This window comes from Triticum urartu, chromosome 4A (genome assembly GCF_056163025.1).
Source record: "Triticum urartu cultivar PI428250 chromosome 4A, HENAU_Tu73, whole genome shotgun sequence".
Classification (NCBI taxonomy): Eukaryota; Viridiplantae; Streptophyta; class Magnoliopsida; order Poales; family Poaceae; genus Triticum; species Triticum urartu.
Genome location: NC_141876.1, coordinates 60,245,816 through 60,262,323, shown reverse-complemented (window position 1 = coordinate 60,262,323; position 16,508 = coordinate 60,245,816).

The following is a 16,508-nucleotide window of genomic DNA, read 5'->3' as shown; positions in this document are numbered from 1 at the left end:
GATGGTAACAGGAGGCAGGGGACACGATGTTTTACCCAGGTTCGGGCCCTCTTGATGGAGGTAAAACCCTACGTCCTGCTTGATTAATATTGATGATATGGGTAGTACAAGAGTAGATCTACCACGGGATCAAGGAGGCTAAACCCTAGAAGCTAGCCTATGGTATGATTGTTGTTCCTACGGACTAAAACCCTACGGTTTATATAGACACCGGAGAGGGCTAGGGTTACACAGAGTCGATTACAATGGTAGGAAATCTACATATCCGTATCGCCAAGCTTGCCTTCCACGCCAAGGAAAGTCCCTTCCGGACACGGGACGAAGTCTTCAATCTTGTATCTTCATAGTCCAGGAGTCCGGCCGAAGGTATAGTCCGGCTATCCGGACACCCCCTAATCCAGGACTCCCTCAGTAGCCCCCGAACCAGGCTTCAATGATGACGAGTCCGGCGCGCAAATTGTCTTCGGCATTGCAAGGCGGGTTCTCCTCCAAATTCCGTGTACCTGTTGAATAGTGTCCGGTTTCTTGTAAATGTAGTGCTCCTTGGCTTCTATGCCCAATAATGGCCGTCTTCCACGTGTCAAACGAATACGAAAAGTTAGGGTGTTTTCTTTATATTTACACCCCTAGTCGCGTGAATGAGCCGCCTATTTAAGGGGACGAGGATTTAGATCCAAACCACACCTTCTCCTTTCCGCGAGTATTCATCAGAGCGTATCCGACAGAGGTCCATTCTATCATGGCCGACCGCGCAGCTCCTCCTCTCGCCCTTCCAGCCCTCAGCCTGGAGATTGGAAGAGTTGCTCCATCCCGCACAGCGAGCTAGCGACGCTCCAGACCAAGGGATTTCTCCCCCCGGCCTATATGGTCCCTGTTCGAGCCGGACTTGCCACCTATAATGGCGGAGAGCAAGCGGAGAGCGCCCCCAATCCCTCCAAAGGAGAGCGGGTATGCCTTGTCCCCTACTTAATAAGAGGGCTCGAATTTCCAATTCATCCGTTTCTCCGGGGGCTCCTGGAGTTCTATGGCCTCCAGCTGCACAACCTCACGCCTGCCTCCATATTGCATATCGCGGGCGTCGTAGCCCTTTGCGAGCTATTTTTGGGCTGCGAGGCTCATTTCACGATGTGAAAAAGGCTATTCTGCCTTGTGCCCCGTTCTCAGAAGGGGTCAATATATCAAGTGGGCGGAGCCGAAGTGTGGCGCATCGCCGGGACCGGATATCTATTCGGAACCCCAAAGAAGGCATCCGAGGACTGGCCTTCGGAATGGTTTTATATAGAGGACGTCCCGCTGCCGGATCCTGTCCGGATCGGCCTCCCTGAGTTCGACATGCTCCCCTAAAGAAGCGCCTAAGCTGGCGTCCACGGAGCCCTCAGAGGGAAAGCGACAAGGACGTTCTTTACCTGATGGGCCGAATAAGATTGTTAGCCCATTCCGGACTGACCATGATCGCGGTCATGGCCACATGCATCATGCGAGGGGTGTAGCCGCTCCAGTATAGAGGCCACCCCATGTGGGACTTCAACGGGGAGGACGACGCCACCCGCCACGGCCGTAAGGGGCCGGATTCGGCTACCGCTCTAATAAAGACCTTGTCCGCTTTGTACAAGGGAGAAGAGGAGGAATTTCTCCGCGTCAACCCACAGGGTGGATTTTCTATGTATAAACCCCCAAGTTGGGTAAGTGGACACTTTTACTTGCCCATCTGTTTTATATTCCCATCGTTAAATATTCAGTCTAACGACTTCAACGCAGGAACTGCGCCAGGCTGTTAAAGAAATAAACAGCCCTCCTCCACAACCCGAGGATCCAGGATGGTCCCTCGACCCGGCCTCTCAAGAGGATCCGGACTTATCTGTGGAGCTGATTGATGGGGTGTTTCATCAATTGAGCAAGGACAACGCCTTGGTGGCCATCACGGCCGACTACCCAGGGCTACTCCCAGCCTCACAGGTAACTGAGACCGAAGTCCCAGCACTTTGCAAAGGGATCTATCCTCGCGTATTTTCGATTGCCGTATGACAACCTGTTTTGCAGGGGAGGTCCTTGAGACGGGAGGCCGAGCCTGCGGCGACTAGCCAAAGAGGGGCGGCAAGGCCCCGCGGGCTGAAAAGAAGTGCGGTCCGGACTGAGACGCCGGCGCAAAGGTATAGTGCGCCATCTTATTCCCAGGTGTTATTCCTTCAAAGCATACTAACGCTCGTGCTCTCTTCAGGACGAAGAGACCTCGCCGGACTATATCCGGAGAGGTTGCCAATCGCGCCTCCACCAGCCAGGCTCCAAAGCCTGGTCCGGAAGCGGAGGCGAACACGAGGCGCGCACCGAACGCTCCTCCGACAAAGGATGCGGACAGGCTGTCTGCCACCAATTCCGACGTGGAGAGTGCCATGAACCACAGGCGTCGCCGGACAGTTCTTCGCGATGCTTGTTTCTCCCAAGAGGCATTGGATGCCTTTAATTCAGGAGATGCGTACCTCTGTGCCGCTCAAAATGGTCTAGCCAGAGCCACGGAGCAATATGTAAAAGACATACGGGTAAGAAAATTTTGGTAATTATATATATACCAGTAGCCCCCGAGACTTGAAACAGTTAGAATAACTGATTTAAGGATCATTTGTTATGCAGGTTCTTACAGAAAAGAATACCCTACTGTCCCAGGAGCTGGAAGAGTGCAAAGCCCAACTTGAGGCCGCACTAGCCGCGGCAGGGGAGCCCAAGGAGACCCCCTCTGGTAATATACGCTTCGAAAGATAAGTATTTTGCGAAGTGCAGCGTGGGTGCAAATCTGACAAATGAAATTGCAGATGGCGCCGGATTAAATCCGGAAGAGCAACAACTCCGACGCCAGCTGAAGGCTGGTGAGAGCGTGCCGACAAAGGTGAGGCGGGAGAAGAACGATCTCCAAGATGCCAACACCAAGCTGGGCGTTGAACTGAAGGATGTTTGTGCCTAGCTGTTGGACTACGTGAAGGAGAATCAGCGGCTTCGACGCGGCATATATAGTAAGTGCTTAAACGAACTTTGAAAAAAGAGTTCGGCGAGGAAGTCGACTAACATAGTAATGTCTGTAGGTATGCTAACAGGTCATCCTGCAGAGAAAATGCCCGGTTCTACGGGTGACCTTCTTCCCGAGCTCTCACAACTGCATGAGCGAGTTCGGCAGGTGATGCAAAGCGTCGCCCAGGCCTTGTGGCCATCCGTCTCCATGCCCGAAGGCCTTGGAGAGCTTGTAGAGAAGCTGAAGGGAGTGCGGCTGCGCTTCTGATTGTGGAAGATGTCGGCCTGCCGTCAAGGCGCCAGGGAGGCCTGGGCCATGGTGAAGACGCGGTACACGAAGGCTGACCCAAACCACATGGCCGAGGTCGGACCCGTGGGGCCCGATGGGAAGGAGATCCCTGTGAGCTTAGTATACGGCCAAGTAGAATTGGTCGCAAAGTATTCCCAACAGGACTGTAAACTAGACCGCCTGTTAGATGGTATTGAAGAGGAATACAATCAGTCAGATTGACTATGTAATTATAATTGACATGTGTAATGCCTTCTAGCCGGATTGTAGATCGTTTGTCATGGCCGACCTTTTCGCTTCAACCTCGGGACCTGACGGTCCGGAGTGTGTCCGAATACCCTCGCAGTTATATAAGAACCGGGGTATGCATGGAGACCAGGCGTAGGGGTCATTAGTGCTTGAACATACAAGTGCCAAACTAGTTATGTTATATTACATGGTTAGTAAGAAACATCTTCCAGGGAGAATAGTTCCGTTAGGGGTTCCTTTCCCTGGGAGGCATGCCCTAAAGTGCATGTCCATTCTGCGAAAAGAGACGCAGGAAAAACATCTGGGGGCGTATAGATAAATAAGTGAAAAAAGATCATCTTTAGTTCACCGACCGAATATTCCCTTAAGAACGCTAGCTTTCGGCTTCACCCAGTCTGAGGTACACATCCGGCTGATCTGGCAGTAACAATCGCAGAGGTGCTCCCTTTACCGCCTAGCCGAACAATCGGGAACGTAGGGGTAAGCACAGGAGCCAGGCAACCCAGCTTGGCCAAAACTTAAGTCATATCGATGCATATAATGGTGAATAAAAGGTACATGCAGAAGTGTGACACATGTGTTGGGCATGAAGCCCGTATAAATAAGCTTCTGTTTAGAGAAGCCCCCAGGTTTAACGAGCGCGGATAGTGCATCACTGTATGAGCCTTTAAAGGCTATAAGAGAGAGAGGGGAGAAGGAGAGAAATGTAAGACATAAAGTATATAAAAAATGGACAGGGGAAGGAGACGAACACAGAGTCCGGCGCTAGGCGTAGAATCTTCGGAGACGGGCTGCGTTCCATGGGTTCGGCTTGAGTCGGTTATCCGATGCATCTCGCAGGCGGTATGCTCCACCAGTTAGGACTTGGTCAATTATGAAGGGACCTTCCCACTTGGGCTTGAGTTTGTCCTTTTTCTTGTCCGGCAGGTGTAGAACTAATTCGCCAACGTTGTAATTTTTGGCCCGTACTTCTCTGCTTTGGTATCTTCGAGCCTGCTGTTGATAGAATGCGGAACGGGCTTTTGCCACGTCACGCTCTTCCTCCAAGGCGTCCAAACTGTCCTGCCGATCGAGCTCGGCTTCTCTTTCTTCGTACATGCGCACTCGAGGTGAGTCATGAATTATGTCGCAGGGCAAAACTGCCTCTGCGCCGTACACCATGAAGAATGGTGTGTATTCGGTGGTGCGATTCGGCATGGTCCACAGTCCCCCAGAGTACGGAGTCGAGCTCCTCTACCCAGTGCGTATTAGATTCCTTAAGGGACCACACTAATCTGGGTTTGATGCCGCTCATGATAAGACCATTTGCACGTTCGACCTGGCCGTTAGTTTGTGGGTGATAGACGGAAGCATAATCGAGCTTGATCCCATGTTTTTGCACCAGAGTTTTACCTCGTCGGCCGTAAAGTTCGTGCCGTTATCAGTGATGATGCTGTGGGGGACGCCGTAATGGTGTACAACCCCGGATATAAAGTCTATCACCGGTCCGGATTCGGCCGTCTTAATAGGCTTGGCTTCTATGCATTTGGTGAACTTATCCACCATGACCAGTAAGTATTTGTTCTTGTGGGTTCTGCCTTTAAGTGGTCCAACCATGTCAAGCCCCCAGACCGCGAAGGGCCAAGTGATGGGGATAGTTTGGAGGGTGGTGGGTGGCATATGGCTTTGGTTTGCAAAAAGCTAGCAGCCGACACATCGTTGGACTAAGTCCTGGGCGTCTTCCCGGCCGTCGGCCAATAAAAGCATGTACGGAAGGCCTTGCTTACAAGGGACCGAGCTGCAGCGTGATGACCGCCGAGTCCGGCATGAATTTCAGCCAGGAGGTTCCGCCCTTCCTCTTCGGAGATGCACCTTTGAAGGACTCCGGTAGTGCTTTTCTTATAAAGCTCTCCCTCATGGACTTTATAGGCTTTAGATCGCCGCACTATGCAGCGTGCCTCATTTTGGTCATCGGGGAGTTCCTGCCTGGTAAGGCAGGCGAGGAATGGTTCTGTCCACGGGGCGATGACGGCCATTATTACGCGAGCTGAAGGTGTTATTTCATTGGCAGAGCCTCCAATTATGTCAGAGTGTTCGGTGTCGGGCAGTGCGGTTGGGTCCGGGCTGTTATTGCCAGGTTCCCCTTCCCATACTACAGACGGCTTGAACAGCCTTTCCAAGAAGATGTTGGGGGGGGGACTACATCGCGTTTTGCGCCGATGCGTGCCAGGACATCTGCCGCCTGATTATTTTCCCGGGCTATATGGTGAAATTCGAGCCCTTCGAACCGAGCTGACATTTTTAGGATGGCGTTGCGATAAGCTGCCATTTTTGGATCCTTGGCATCAAAGTCCCCATTTATTTGGGATATTGCGAGGTTTGAGTCCCCGTGCACCTCTAGGCGTTGAATGCCCATGGATACTGCCATCCGGAGACCATGTAAAAGGGCCTCATATTCGGCTGCGTTGTTGGAGTCTGTGTACATTATCTGGAGTACGTATTGAACTGTGTCCTGTGGGGGACGTCAAAACAATGCCAACCCCTAGACCGGCCAACATTTTGGAGCCGTCGAAGTGCATGACCCAGTTTGAATATGTGCCGTACTCTTTAGGGAGTTCGGCCTCCGTCCATTCTGTGACGAAGTCGGCCAAGACTTGCGACTTGATAGCTCGCCGTGGCTTGTAAGTTATGTCAAACAGGAGGAGCTCAATGGCCCATTTTGCAATCCGGTCTGTCGCGTCGTGGTTGTTTATAATATCGTTAAGTGGCACTTCCGAGGCTACTGTTATTGAACACTCTTGAAAGTAGTGTCGCAGCTTCCGGGATGCCATAAATACCGCGTACGCAATCTTTTGATAATGCGGGTACCGTGACTTGCACGGAGTAAGGACAGTGGACACATAGTAGAGCGGCTTTTGAAGGGGGAATTTGCGTCCGTCCGTTTCTCGTTCGACGATGAGCACTGCGCTTACGACCTGATGGGTTGCTGCAATGTATAATAGCATTGGTTCGCCAATGTTTGGCGCGGCCAGGACTGGGTTTGTTGCCAAGATGGCTTTTATTTCGTTGAGTCCGGCCGTGGCTGCATCCGTCCACTCGAAGTGTTCGGTGCGCCGAAGGAGGCGGTAAAGGGGTAGGGCCTTTTCTCCCAAGCGGGAGATAAAGCGGCTTAGATCCGCCACACATCCAGTTAATTTTTGTATTTGTTTGAGGTCCTTCGGGATATCCAATTGTGACAGAGCACGAATCTTGGCTGGATTTGCTTCAATTCCTCTACCGGATACAATGAAGCCCAAGAGCTTTCTGGCTGGAACGCCGAAAACACATTTTTCCGGGTTGATCTTGATGTCGTATGTTCGGAGGTTACCGAATGTTAGCCTCAAGTCGTCTACTAGAGATTCGACATGTCTTGTTTTAACGACCACATCATCTACGTATGCCTCCACTGTTTTGCTGATCTGGTTTGCCAGACATGTCTGAATCATGCGCTGATATGTTGCGCCGGCGTTTTTGAGCCCGAAGGGCATTGTGTTGAAGCAGAATGGGCCGTATGGTGTGATGAATGCCGTTGCGGCTTGGTCTGACTCTGCCATCTTTATTTGATGGTAGCCGGAGTATGCGTCGAGGAAACACAACGAATCGTGTCCTGCGGTAGCGTCGATAATTTGATCGATGCGGAGGATAGGGAAGGGATCCTTTGGGCAAGCCTTGTTAAGGTCTTTAAAATCAACGCACAAGCGCCAGGATTTGTCCTTCTTTGGTACCATCACCAGGTTTGCTAGCCAGTCCGGGTGTTTTATATCTTTGATGAATCCGGCCTCCAATAGCTTGGCTAGTTCCTCTCCCATGGCCTGTCTCTTAGGTTCGGAAAAACGCCGAAGAGCCTGTTTGACTGGCTTGAGTCCTTTTAGGATATTTAAGCTGTGTTCGGCCAGCCTGCGTGGGATTCCTGGCATGTCTGAAGGGTGCCAGGAGAAAATGTCCCAGTTCTCTCGTAGGAACTCTCGCAGTGTGGCATCTACATCAGGGTTTAACTGTGCCCCGATGGAAGCTGTTTTATTGGGGTCCGTTGGATGGACCTAGAATTTGACTATTTCGTCCGCCGGTTTAAAGGAGGTGGACTTGGATCTTTTGTCGAGTATCACATCGTCCCTGTTCATCACGGAGCGCAGCGCAGTCAGTTCCTCAGCCGCTAGGGCTTCAGATAGCGCCTCAAGGGCCAGTGCGACTGTCTTGTTTTCAGCGCGGAGTGCTATGTCCGGATCACTAGCGAGAGTGATGATTCCGTTAGGCCTGGGCATCTTGAGCTTCATGTACCCGTAATGGGGTATTGCTTGGAAGATTGTAAACGCTTCCCGCCCGAGCAGAGCGTGATATCCGCTACTGAACGGGGCCACTTGGAACGTGACCTCTTCGGACCTGTAATTATCCGGCGTGCCGAACACCACATCTAGTGTGATTTTTCCTGTACAGCGCGCTTCCCGACTGGGGATTATTCCTCTAAAGGTTGTGCTGCTTCGCTCAATGCGGTTCCACTCTATTTCCATTTTTGAAGGGTTTCCTCATAAATGAGGTTCAATCCGCTGCCGCCATCCATGAGTACCTTGGTAAGACGAAAGCCGTCCACTATTGGAGTGAGGACCAATGCGGCTGGTGCTCGGGCTGTTCGGAATTTAGGTTCATCACTGGCGTTAAAAGTAATAGCCGTGTCACTCCATGGGTTTATTGTTGCTACTTGGTAGACTTCAGCAAGGCTGCGAAGGGTTCTTTTTCTCATATTATTTGATGCGGAAGTCTCGAAGACTGTTAATACCGTACTGGTGTCTCTGGGATGGCTTTCTGTGGCTTCTGGATTAGAAGATCTTCGCCAATTTTTGCCACCTGTTGGAGTATCCAACATGCTCTAAGGCTATGAGTTGGTGTGGCGCCCTCTGCCCTGTGAATTTTACAGGGTCCATTAAGCCATCCTTCCAGCACGGTTCCGTGCCCTGTAGAGGGCTTTTGCTTTTTGGTATTGAACCCGGGTGCCTGGCGATGATGCACCCTTTTATTTCGGACTGGGTTTGTATTCAAGGTCGGATTGTCCCAAAATTTTATTTCGGTTTTCCAGGCGCTTTCAATCGCACAGTACTTTCGTACTATGGAAGCCAAGTCAGCGAAGCGTGTAATATCACGGCGACTTATGGCGTTGAGGATTCCCTTGTCCGTGCAATTATTGCAGAAGAATGAAATTGCGTCTTCCTCACGGCAGTCCTTTATCCTGTTCATAACCAGGAGGAATCTGGCCCAGTAATGATGTACTGTTTCTTTGGTCTCTTGCCTAATTTGGGATAGATCGCTTATGTACGGGTGGGTGGAATCAAATCCGAAACCTCACCCAATCTGAGACCCGGGGGCCGAGGAGTTTCCGAACTCGGAAGTTTGGATTCTTGGATGCTGTCCAATGAATCTAGCCTGTCGCCTGACTTTAAGTTTAGGTCTTGAGTGATGTCCTCCCCTCCGCGGGTATCCGGCTTGGAGGGATCGGGAATCCGGACATAGCTAGTCCTTAAGATAGATGAAGGGTCGCTGCACTGTCCCTCTACCACGGCAACGTGATGGGTGACCTGGGGAGAGTTAATCTCTCTCAGATCGGGTTTAGGCCCAATCTGGTCGTAATCCGTAGCGACTCCCAGGGCGGCGAAGCGATCCAAGAGCTCATTTAGGGAAGAGAGCTCCATTGGATCTAACTACTCGGCGAATTCCGAGCTGACGTGAAGATTGCTTTCGATGACCCGAGAGGTCATCATCGGCGCAGCAGCCGAACGGGCGGTCATAAGGAAACCACCTAGCCTGAGAGTCTGGCCGACAGCCAAAGCTCCCTTAGCAACGGTGCCGTCTTTAAAGACGGGATGAGGCATCCTTCCTGATGGCGACGGCACAGAGGAACTCTCAATGAAAGCACCAATGTCGGTGTCAAAACCGGTGGATCTCGGGTAGGGGGTCCCGAACTGTGCGTCTAGGCGGATGGTAACAGGAGGCAGGGGACACGATGTTTTACCCAGGTTCGGGCCCTCTTGATGGAGGTAAAACCCTATGTCCTGCTTGATTAATATTGATGATATGGGTAGTACAAGAGTAGATCTACCACGAGATCAAGGAGGCTAAACCCTAGAAGCTAGCCTATGGTATGATTGTTGTACCTATGGACTAAAACCCTCCGGTTTATATAGACACCGGAGAGGGCTAGGGTTACACAGAGTCGGTTACAATGGTAGGAAATCTACATATCCGTATCGCCAAGCTTGCCTTCCACGCCAAGGAAAGTCCCTTCCGGACACGGGACGAAGTCTTCAATCTTGTATCTTCATAGTCCAGGAGTCCGGCCGAAGGTATAGTCCGGCTATCCGGACACCCCCTAATCCAGTACTCCCTCAGTGACAAAGAGCTTGTCGTAAATGGTTACATTGATGCAAGCTTTGACACCGATCCGGATGACTATAAGTCACAAACAGGATACATATTTATATTGAATGGTGGAGCTGTCAGTTGGTGCAGTTCTAAGCAAAGCGTCGTGGCGGGATCTACGTGTGAAGTGGAGTACATAGCTGCTTCGGAAGCAACAAATGATGGAGTCTGGATGAAGGAGTTCATATCCGATCTAGGTGTCATACCTAGTGCATCGGGTCCAATGAAAATCTTTTGTGACAATACTGGTGCAATTGCCTTGGCAAAGGAATCCAGATTTCACAAGAGAACCAAGCACATCAAGAGACGCTTCAATTCCATACGCGACCAAGTGAAGGAGGGATACATAGAGATTTGCAAAATACATATAGATCTGAATGTTGCAGACCCGTTGACTAAGCCTCTCTCACGAGCAAAACATGATCAACACCAAGACTCCATGGGTGTTAGAATCATTACTGTGTAATCTAGATTATTGACTCTAGTGCAAGTGGGAGACTGAAGGAAATATGCCCTAGAGGCAATAATAAAGTTTTTATTTATATTTCCTTATATCATGATAAATTTTTATTATTCATGCTAGAATTGTATTAACCAGAAACTTAGTACATGTGTGAATAGATAGACAAACAGAGTGTCCCTAGTATGCCTCTACTAGACTAGCTCGTTAGTCAAAGATGGTAAAGTTTCCTGACCATAGACATGTGTTGTCATTTGATGAATGGGATCACATCATTAGAGAATGATGTGATGGACAAGACCCATCCTTTAGCTTAGCACTATGATCGTTTAGTTTATTGCTATTGCTTTCTTCATGACTTATACATGTTCCTATGACTATGAGATTATGCAACTCCCGAATACCGGAGGAACACTTAGTGTGCTATCAAACGTCACAACGTAAATAGGTGATTATAAAGATGCTCTACAGGTGTCTTCGATGGTGTTTGTTGAGTTGGCATAGATCGAGATTAGGATTTGTCACTCCAAGTGTCGGAGAGGTATCTCTGGGCCCTCTCGGTAATGCTCATCACTATAAGCCTTGCAAGAAATGCGACTAATGAGTTAGTTTCGGGATGATGCATTATGAAACGAGTAAAGAGACTTGCCGGTAACAAGATTGAACTAGGTATGGTGATACCGACGGTCGAATCTCAGGAAAGTAACATACCGATGACAAATGAAACAACGTATGTTGTTATGCGGTTTGACCGATAAAGATCTTCATAGAATATGTAGGAGCCAGTATGAGCATCCAGGTTCCTCTATTGGTCAAGACATAACTATTCATATATTGAAAGGTTACATTCGGACACCAGAATGGTTCGGGTCGTTTCAGATGAGTTTCGGAGTACCGGGGGTTACCAGAACCCCCCGAGAAGTTATTGGGCCTGATGGGCCTAGTGGTGGAAGAGAGGAGCCAGGCCAGGGAGTGGTGCGCGCCCCCTAGCCCAAACCGAATTGGACTAGGGTTTGGGGGGCCGACCCCCTTTCCTTCTCTTCTCCTCCTCCTTCCCCCTTCTCCTTGTGGGAATAGGAAAGGAGGGGGGGGGGGGCGAATCCTACTTGGAGTAGGACTCCCCCCTTGGGCGCACCACACCTTGGCCGGCCTCCTCCCTCCCTCCCTCCTTTATATACGTGGGAGGGGGGTGTCGGTGTCAAAACCGGCGGATCTTGGGTAGGGGGTCCCAAACTGTGCTTCTAAGGTTGATGGTAATAGGAGACAGGGGACACGATGTTTACCCAAGTTTGGGCCCTCTTGATGGAGGTAAAAACCTACGTCCTGCTTGATTAATATCGATGAGTATAGGGGTTACAAGAGTTGATCTACCACGATATAGTAATGGCTAAAACCCTAGAAGTCTAGCCTATGTGATTATGATTGTCCCTATGGACTAAACCCTCCGGTTTATATAGACACCGGAGGGGACTAGGGTTGTACAAAGTCGGTTACAGAGAAAGGAATATTTGTATCTGAACGCCAAGCTTGCCATCCACGCCAAGGAGAGTCCCATCCGGACACGGGTGAGAGTCCTCGGTCTTGTATCTTCGTAGCCCATCAGTCCGGCCCATGTCTAACAGGCCGGACGCCCGAGGACCCCTTAGTCCAGGACTCCCTTAGTAGCCCCTAAACCAGGCTTCAATGACGAGGTGTCTGGCATGCAGATTGTCTTCGGCATTGCAAGGCGGGTTCCTCCTCTGAATACCCCAGAATAGTCTTCGAACACAAAGATTGTGTCCGAATCTGCAAAACAAGTACCACACACCACCACAGAGAATATAATATTTCACGAGTCCAATCTGCTGACAACCTTTTTGTAACGTGACACCATGTCCCTGTCCAGTTATTATTTCGAACCGTTTTTTAGCCTGTCGCTCCATGTTTCGAGACGTGGTTTTATTGGCACGTCTTGTCAAAGCAGAGATCGTGTCCCCTTATCGTGGGATTCTCATCAATACAGGCGTGGGTATCCCAACCGTTCTGTTGGCATGATTCCTTAGGAATAGGCAGGTTTTAAGGCCTAGGGGGAGACATTCGATATTCATCGTCTTTATAAAGGGGCTACGACCCGGCTTTCTTCTTTACGCCAATCCTTTCCTTAACCTCTCCAACCTCGAGTTTCAGCTCCCAAGGTTCAATCCAATTGCCTTGAGCTCCCCAGTCATGTCCGGTCCTAGCCCTCAAGGCCGGTGGGTGGCTTCCTCTGTCATAGAGGAGGATATTGCGAAGCTCCGGGCGGCAAGGTACCTGACCGCGGAAATCCCCCACAGGCTTCCTGCTCAAGGGCAGGTTATTCCTACTCCTAGATCCGGCGAGAGGGTTGTATTCAACTCCCACTTCCTCCGAGGGCTAGGGTTCGCTCTTCACCCCTTTGTTCGAGGGCTCATGTTCTATTACGGTCTAGATTTCCACAATCTAGCCCCAGACTCTTTTCTTCTCACCTCGGCGTTCATCGTCATGTGCGAGGCCTTTCTCCGTATTCTCCCACACTTTGGCTTATGGCTCAAGACCTTTAATGTGAAGCCGAAGGTGATCGAGGGGAAGCAAGCGGAGTGTGGTGGCGCCACGGTGAGCAAGCTCACCAATGCTCTTTGGCTAAAGGGATCCTTCACAGAATCTTCCAACTTATGGCAGCAAGAGTGGTTTTACATCACTGAACCCCATGGTACCAAGTGGGCAGCTACACCTGCGTTCTGATCCGGCCCTCTAATTCAGCTCGCATCATGGATCAACAAGGGGCTGGACTGGGGATCAATCGACGAAGTGCAGACTCTACAGAGCCGCATCCGGAGACTCCTTGAAAGGGACACCAGTCTCATCGACGTGATTCAATTAATGTTCGTCCGCCGGGTCCTCCCGTGCCAGTGACGGTCCCTCTATATGTGGGAGTTTAATCCGGAAGGACCACGAACCCTTCAACACTTCTTCGGCACGACGCATAGAGGAATGTGGAAGTTATTTTTCGGGACACGAAAATAGTGGCCGAACACTACCGAGGACATCGGCCTTGACTGCAACCATCCGGACACCTCGATAAGCTCTTGACTCCCGAACACAGCTTAATTAAATATCTCGTGATATGATACCAAGAAAACCATCTTTTTCCCGGGCTGGACGAACAAGGCGGAGCAAATTAGGTGTTCGGCCCCTCTTCCCGAAGACTTAGCTAGTCCTGTGCTAACAAGGATGCTGGTCCCGGCACCATTCTAGGTGTCGGTGAAAGAGGGCAATGAGGAGATCAAGAAGACCAAAGGTGGCCTCCATTCCGAAGGTTCGCCAAACACTGTGTCCGGGGAGATTAAGGTTCCTTCTTCGGAAGATAAAAGAGAAGGAGAAGCTGACATCCTATCTCCCCATGGTAAGAAAAGGGCTGCCTCCGAAGGTTGGGAGGTAAAGGCTCCTAAGCGAGGTAAGACATTCCTGTCAGGTGATTCGGGCTCGGAAGACGATGTTGTCGCACAGTCCCTCTGTAAGGACGGGCCTTTAGCCGAATCCTAAGTGAACAAGGGTGTTTTAAACATACCCCGTTCCTTTTCCTGTCACAAGGGTAATATTTAGAATACATGTTTTGCAGTCTGGTACGCAGTCTTCCTCAACAATCCTCTTCGGGGGATCTTCTTCCGGAGATGATGGGAAGCGAAATGCCTCCACAGGATTCCTCGCCCAATAGGGCGGACGACTTCGAGGTGTCGTCCCGGAGGATCTCTCCTGATCAACAAGTGGTGCAGAGGATAATGAAGATAATGCCCCCAGGTGAAACATCGGTCGCCCAGGGTCCGGGGTGTGTGGAGGCGAACAATAAGGGCCCCAGACTATCCGGCTTATAGCCGAAGACGACTCTAGGGTCGGACAAACACATTCCTTCAAAGGGAGTCCGGGCTCCCACAGCTGCTTCCCGGGATCCGGAGGTGCCGGATACACTGATGGACATGTTGCGATATTCATCTGTCTCGTAGGAACATTGTACCTTGATGGGTACAGTGGTTGAGAGGATTATGTCCACGAAGAGTGGATTGAATGAAGCTTTTAAGGGCCTGCTAAGAGGCTTTGAGGTACGTAATGTAATATTTTTGATTGTGCTCTATACGCAAAATTTACCTGTGTATAGATAGTAGCCCCTGAGACTCTGGTTGGCGTCCAAATGGAGGCAATCAGAGGATCGAAAAAGATATGCCTAGGAAATAATCTGATTAATTGGAACACAGGCTGTTACATCCACGATGACTGCATACGCTATATAGGTTGCAGGTCTGGAGCAAAAACTTGATGCGGCGAATGACGACGTCGTGCTTATTAACAGGCGGCTAGACGAAGCGCAAGGTATGTTTTGAGGTGGTCAGTGTATGTATGTATAATAACATGAGCACGAAGATAAGTATTATATACTGAGACACGCATAACTGTAGATAGTGTTGCCGCGGTGGAGGCCCTTCGGGCTAAACTTGCCCGAGCCAAGGAGAAGCCCGGATGAGTAATGTGGCTGCCCAGAAGGCAGCTGATGAGTTAAAAGCCGAACGGGCTGCTCGGCGCCAGTGCGAGGAGAGAATTTCTACCATGGTGCGCGAGCTAAAGGAAGCCACTGTCCGGTGCGAGTTCCTGGAGAGGGATATCAAAGCCAAAATGACCGATCTCAACAATGTCTTACGAGAGGCGAAGGAAGCATGATCCGAGTCTAGGGTGGCTCGGGAGGAGATCCGGCAAGTGATACGTCTCCAACGTATCTATAATTTTTGATTGCTCCATGCTATATTATCTACTGTTTTGGACTATATTGGGCTTTATTTTCCACTTTTATATTATTTTTGGGACTAACCTATTAACCGGAGGCCCAGCCCAGAATTGCTGTTTTTTGCCTATTTCAGTGTTTTGACGAAACGGAATATCAAATGGAGTCCAAACGGAATGAAACCTTCGGGAACGTGATTTTCTCACCGAACGTGATCCAGGAGACTTGGACCCTATGCCAAGGCATCAGAGAGGCGGTCACGAGGGTGGGGGCGCGCCCCCCTAGGGCGCGCCCCCTGCCTCGTGGGCCCCTCGGTGCTCCACCGACGTACTCCTTCCTCCTATATATACCTACGTACCCCCAAACGAACAGATACAGAGCCAAAAACCTAATTCCACCGCCGCAACTGTCTGTATCAACGAGGTCCCATCTTGGGGCCTGTTCCAGAGCTCCGCCGGAGAGGGCCGTCATCACGGAGGGCTTCTACATCATCATAGCCTCTCCGATGAAGTGTGAGTAGTTTACCTCAGACCTTTGGGTCTATAGTTAGTAGCTAGATGGTTCTTCTCTCTTTTTGGATCTCAATACAAAGTTCACCCCCTCTCTTGTGGAGATCTATTCGATGTAATCTTCTTTTTGCGGTGTGTTTGTTGAGACCGATGAATTGTGGGTTTATGATCAAGTCTATCTATGAATAATATTTGAATCTTCTCTGAATTCTTTTATGTATGATTGGTTATCTTTGCAAGTCTCTTCGAATTATCCGTTTGGTTTGGCCAACTAGATTGGTAGTTCTTGACATGGGAGAAGTGCTTAGCTTTGGGTTCGATCTTGCGGTGTCCTTTCCCAGTGACAGAAGGGGCATCAAGGCACGTATTGCATCGTTGCCATCGAGGATAACAAGATGGGGTTTATTTCATACTGCATGAATTTATCTCTCTACATCATGTCATCTTGCTTAAGGCGTTACTCTGTTTTTAACTTAATACTCTAGATGCATGCTAGATAGCGGTCGACGAGTGGAGTAATAGTAGTAGATGTAGAATCGTTTCGGTCTACTTATCACGGACGTGATGCCTATATACATGATCATGCCTAGATATTCTCATAACTATGCTCAATTCTGTCAATTGCTCAACATTAATTTGTTCACTCACCATAGAATACTTATGCTGTTGAGAGAAGCCACTAGTGAAACCTATGGCCCCCGGGTCTATTCTCATCATATCAATCTCCATCACTTTAATCTTGCTTTGCTTTTTTACTTTGCCTTTACTTTTTTACTTTCCATCTTTATACCAAAAATATTATATCTA